We start from the raw sequence: 6000 nt of genomic DNA, 5'->3' as shown, positions 1-6000 counted from the left end.
ACACCTGTTTTATGCTTTATTATCATGATGCGTTTATTGTGAGGTATAGACAGCCGAAGTTAAGCATTAGTTTCACCCCCTTTTTTATTTTTGTTCGTTCCATAACTTCAGTGTTTAGGGGTCCATTTGCTTCCCCGTCCATTGTTCGGTTTGAACTCGACTTTCCCTTTCGAGAGGTCAGGGTGACCTCAATATCCTAGATAATGGACCTTAGCTAGTCCTAAAGATATCAAGGTCAGGTTGTCGCAGTGGGTTCGGATGGGAAGAATGGAGAGGGGTGAGTCAGTGTCCCCCTTTCCCAACTACCCTGAACTCTAGTAGGTGAATCCATTCGTCATTCGAGCACTGGCAAGTGTCGAGTAATCACTTCTTCCTAGATCGCTGTTCTGTAGTTTTTCCCGCCAGAAAACCTCATCTGCCTTTCGACGCCCGGACATTGAGCAGAGCAGATACGAATTGACCTTCAAAAGGATTTCACGGCTTCACCGAACCACAGGTGCGGATGGCGTTCTTCAGTCAACAGGCAAGTGAACTTCACTTTCGCGGCGATCCCCTGCCAATGGCGCCGACGTGTAGCGAGCAGTTCTCCGTGAACCAAATGCAACAAGGTCTCATGAAGGAACCAACCTGCACCCCTGAACAGCCGCAGTACGAGGCACCGACTAGCATTGTGTGGAAAAACGCTGCGACGGGACATCAGTCGATCCTTTTCAACGCTCCTCAAAGCCTACCACCGGTGAGTGTTACGGCGCCCCAAAGCGTCGAGCCCGGCGACATCCAGGTTCTTCATGGCAGCGAGCAGTTCTACGTGAACCGAATACAGCAAGGTCTCTTCGAGGTACCAACCTGCACCCTCGAACAGCCGCAGTACGAAGCAGGCAGTAACATTGTGTGGGACAACGCTGCGACGGGACCCCAGCCTCCGTTGAGCGCTATGGAGCATCAAAACGTCCAAAACCTAAGCGAGAGTGCCGCGCGTGACGTCGTGCCTTGGCACTTCCAGGCTGTTCCTGACACGCAACCTCCGGCGTCCACGTGGTCGCAAAATGTCCGGGAGAAGAGATTTCTCTGCAGCCTCTGCGATTATATTGGCTCCAGCGAAGAGCATTGGCATGCGCACGCAGAGGCCCACAGGATGTCCGCCTGCAACATCCGTGCGAAGCAGGTCAAGCGAGAGAGCCTGGCGCCTCAACGCAAGAACGCTGCACAATCCCGACCCCGAACGCCCAAGATGTTCCAGTGCACCTATTGTCCGAAATCCTACGTGAGAGAGGTGTACTACCTTTCGCATATGGAAAAACACCTGAAGGCTATTCAAGAGTCTGGTCTGAACGCGAGGAGCCCCGGCTGGGATCCCGTTGCTGTTGTGTCCGCTGCTCCGATGCCCGCTCCGGTCGTCTTCGATCCCGTGCCATGTCCCTCATCGACTGTCTCGATGGCGTCTCCTATCGCCGCAAGCGACGCCGCATCTGCCGTTGCGGGTAGCCTGCCTGCTATGAAGTTCCCACCGGCGGCAGAGTCTCAGTTTTGTCTGGACGACCTCGACCTCTCCGAAGCATTGGTGTTCCCATCGGAAGTGGAAGAAGAGAACTTCGAAAAGCTTTGGGAGGCGATGATGTACGATATCATGGTGACCAACTTTGGGGACTTTGGAGACTGTTATGGGGGCTAGGACACTCATGGTCGATGGGTCTTGCACCCGCAGGCGTTCTTGATACCTGTGATGCTGGCTGTGCCGGTGCTGCTTGTGCTCTCACTACACGTAGCTTTGAACTTGGGAAGAGCTCAGTGCTTGTCTATTTTTTATTCCTTTCGTATGACAAACGATGCTATCGTGCAATATATATCGACTTAGGACTAATAGACAGTCTTCTCTTTGACGTTGATTTCGCAGTGCATATAAGCATGCGGTCGTACTATTGGGTTTTAAATCTAACCGCCTAGGAAGTGTTTGTTGTCGGGTTTCTTGTGACTACTGAAGCGATAAGTACAGAGCATTTAAGAGATAAAATAGAATCATCAGGTAATTCATCGAAGAGGTGTTTTATATCTAGCTGAGGTATTATTTTCTGCTGGCAGTTGCATAGAGCTTGTGCCAGTAGTCATGTAACCTATTATATCCTGTAGTGGTGTTTTCAACGGCAGTCCACGTGAAACTTGTCTTACCCTCTTACCTTGTGTCAGCGAACAGGGGTGGCACTTTTTGTAACACCAGAGATTCATTGATAATTTCAGAATGTAAATGCCAAAACGTCCAGTGTCAATTCAGCAAATTCGGCTCTCAGATACATATCTCGAGATGCGCATGCCGACATTGCGTTCGTCACACGACTGCCAGTCAAATTATCAAGATGTTGCTATGCCCTAGAGCAAAGGTTTTCAGGCAACGTCGGCCTCTGCTGGCCGACGATGGGTCCTTTCCGGAAAGTAATGTACAGAATTCAGTTTTGCGATCCATTTATCTCGTAGGTGTTCGCAGCAGCCATGAGCGATGTTGCAATTTACATCCATTTACGAAGAACCGGGCGATCCGAAGATTTGCGGCCAATTCTAGAAAAGATGCGAGAAAAAAATAACTCGGTTATCTACCCCGGGAACAATTTCTGCAGCAAATAGGCCAAAGCATCCGTTTGCTTGGGCCCTTTGAGTGCCTATCAAAGCTGTGCACGCAAACCCCTAGTTTTTGAAGTGTCGCAGGAAGTTGTCTCCGAGTCTACGTTATTAGATTAATATGCTGCATTCACACTGGCTTTCGAATCGCAACAGCTAAGCGGATCCACTCGTCTTCATCATCAAATGCGCGTGAAAATGCACTGAATCATTAAGCCGGTGGTCCCACGGCGTCCATCTTGAAAAAGCTTTTAGTTCAAGCACTAGATGGCGGCGCTCATTCGTGTGGCCTCAAGTCCCTGGATAAGAGGTTCCTACAACTAGTGACATTCTTTGAAGCGCCGACTGCGTGACGGTGCAGGTTTTAGGAAGTGAATGGCGGCCCAAAGCAGAGGTTTGAATTGAATGCCGCCATTTTGGTCCAGCGGAATGTGCCTTGTCATTTGTTTTACAAGTAACATTGCCGTTACTTGTAAAACAAGCATCAAGGGACTGATGTTCCTTCTCTGCTCTTAATTTCCTCCTTTCTGCTGCTTGCCCGTGCACGTTCAGGGCTCAGCGCGTGCTCTCGCTGACACATATGCCAGCAAACGTGCCAGTGGTGCTGGCAGTACCCAGTTCGTCCAGAAGCGGGGCCCAGCTACCTCATGTACCCGAAGAGGGTGCCAAGTTGGGCATATTTTGTTCTTTGATGCTGTCTTTAGGCTGGTTCAGACATGTACAACGAGCGCGATGCGTCCGTTGCAACGGGAGCGACCGGAACGACCGCTCTGCGCCGCGCGTACACACCACTGCAAGCGCAGCAGATCGGCAGCACGGCGACCGCTTCTACGCCGCCGTCAGTTGTTTCAGCGGTGCCTCTAAAAAGGGGACGCGCTGCCACTCAATGCCGTAAAAAATATAGACAGACAGTTTTCTATAGCCCTTTATTAGTCTTTAAGCTTTAAAATTAAGCTTTATTAATATCTTTTTTTTCCATGATAGGCTTGCAGGGTACAGTGGATGAAAAAAAGAAAAGAAAAATATGGAGTACGCCGTCTTGGACGATCACGGCTCTAATACACGACTTTGCCAATAGTACAAATCACGCCACACGCCTTTACTACGATTATAAAAAGACGATGTAATCTTATCAGCGATATAGCAACGTAGAAATATAGTGTAGTGATCAGATGGACGTCGCGAGCGTTCAGGATTGCTAACACTAATCACTTTTCTCCGGTGATGAAAACGCGTGAAAATTTGCATCCTTTGCACGGTACGTGCCAGTAATACCTTGAACTTGAGCACACGCATGAAATGCGCCAAATAAGAAATCCGGGCGATGTTCGAGGACACAAATGCTTAGAAAGCACCACTGTAGTTGAAGTAAACAAACACGACGGCACGCGCGTTTCTGCTGTCTTGAGTGCCGCCACGACATCGCCGCACGAGAATGGATCTTCCCTTCTAGTTCGTGCTGGGTTATCATAGCGACGCACGACGAAAATTCACTGTCAAGGAGAGCGCTTCTACGCGGAACGATGAGCTTTCACCACGTAGTCCACGTCGACGATCACCACCGACGCCATGTTTGCAGATGGAAGGAGCCGGCCCGCGACCGGCATGCAACGCGCGCCACCCATTCTCTTCGACCTGTGATTGGTCTGTCGTTTTGGTTGTTTCCAACGCAGCGGGGAAAGTTGGGCTCGCTCCAACTTCTTGCGTTGTGAACGACACGTGCGTGCGTCCCTCCGTCGCTATGGCAACCGACGGTTGCAGACCCTTGCAACGGTCGTTTCGGTTGTTGCGGTCGTTCTGGTCGCTACGGACGCATGTGTGTGAACGGGCCTTTTGTTCCGCGCTGCTGGGTGGGCAAAGCGATTTCGTTAAAGGCTCATAAGCCAGTAGCTATCGTTTTAACTATTCAAGCATTAAAAACGTATTTTCAATCAATCAGTGAAGAATGTTATCAAACGATAAAGAACATATATAGGACATGCCTTGTCAGCATTTTGTGAATTAAAGAGGTTTCGCAAAACAAACTTTTAAATTTATTTTCACTGTTGGTCAGAGCGCAGCCGAAATAACAAGTAAATTAGGCCACTCAAGCAGAGCCAAAAGCGCTACGTCACGTGTTTATTGGATTTTACTGTAAAAAACGATATATAAAAGTATAATAAAATATATGAATACACGATAGTAATATGTACAACTACATTAATACAATAAAACACACATGGCCAACCTTTCATGGACATCCTTCAAATGCTTTCGGTAATAATCTTATCCGAATCATAAACACCATAGAGTTTTTATAATGTACGCTAGAGGTTCAACTGGCGCTAGTGTCTACGGGACTTCCGGGAAGCAAATTGAAGCAGACAGCAACCAGTCTACTTTTGCAGTGCTCTTGTGCATCGCTATGGGAAAACGCGCGTGCATTTTGTCTCTTCACCGGAAAATAACATGAATAACTTTTGTTATTTCGGTTGTACCGGATAGTATATACCTTTAATAATATTGGGAAAGCGTAATTGCTTTAGTTACAACATTTTTCTTTACCACTGAACGTCGCTGTATTTCAGGCCCAAACCTATGTTCCATGGCAGGTATGTAAAAACGAGCGACGAATCTAAGCAAAATAACGATCGAAAGGAATGTAGAGTGTGTTCAAGGTTAGCTAGCATTCCGGCGGTGCTTATATATTGCTAATATATAAGCCTGTCATTATATGAAATTGACCCCGTCGTGCTCATCTTTACGATCGGTTAAAAAAACATTCGGACGTAAAAAATAAAGTACGTGGGCTACAAAAGGTTGTCTTTTTATTATTTTCTATATCGGGCAGTTTTTATCAGGCACCTGTTCTCTGGCTTCTCCCTATTTTGGAAGATTTGCAGCGTGCGAGTGATGATTTGAACCCAGAACAAGCATCTTCGCACATATTCACGAGCAGAAAGAATAAAACAGTACTTATTTAATGGAAAGAGGACTATATTACGTGGCTTTCAATTTATTTTGATCCTCTGCATGCACAAGGAGTTACTTATCCAGTGTTCCAGCGTAGTTCTTCCAGTCTCTCTTAGTTTTCCACATGTCCTTCGTTCGTTTGGCACGTATATCCCCCACGCTAGAATGCGCCGACGCCGTGTTCGCGCTAACAGTGTCCGACAGTGCACATCTACGAAGCAGTTTTCACACCGTTTTTCATGCCATGAATTTAAAATAAAAACGCCGTAACTGACCAATTATTTCGTCCGCGTGACTGAGAAATGCTCCAATGTATTTTGTACGTACAAAACATTCGTGATATTTGCTCTTATAGTCGAGCGCAGAGAGAAAATGCACTCGCTTTTTCCCATAGAAATGCATTACCGGAAGTCAATTTCAGACTGGTTGCTGTCTGCT

Source organism: Ixodes scapularis, unplaced genomic scaffold (assembly GCF_016920785.2).
Source record: "Ixodes scapularis isolate PalLabHiFi unplaced genomic scaffold, ASM1692078v2 PGA_scaffold1__304_contigs__length_218370807, whole genome shotgun sequence".
NCBI lineage: Eukaryota > Metazoa > Arthropoda > Arachnida > Ixodida > Ixodidae > Ixodes > Ixodes scapularis.
Note: the sequence above shows the minus strand (reverse complement) of the source record.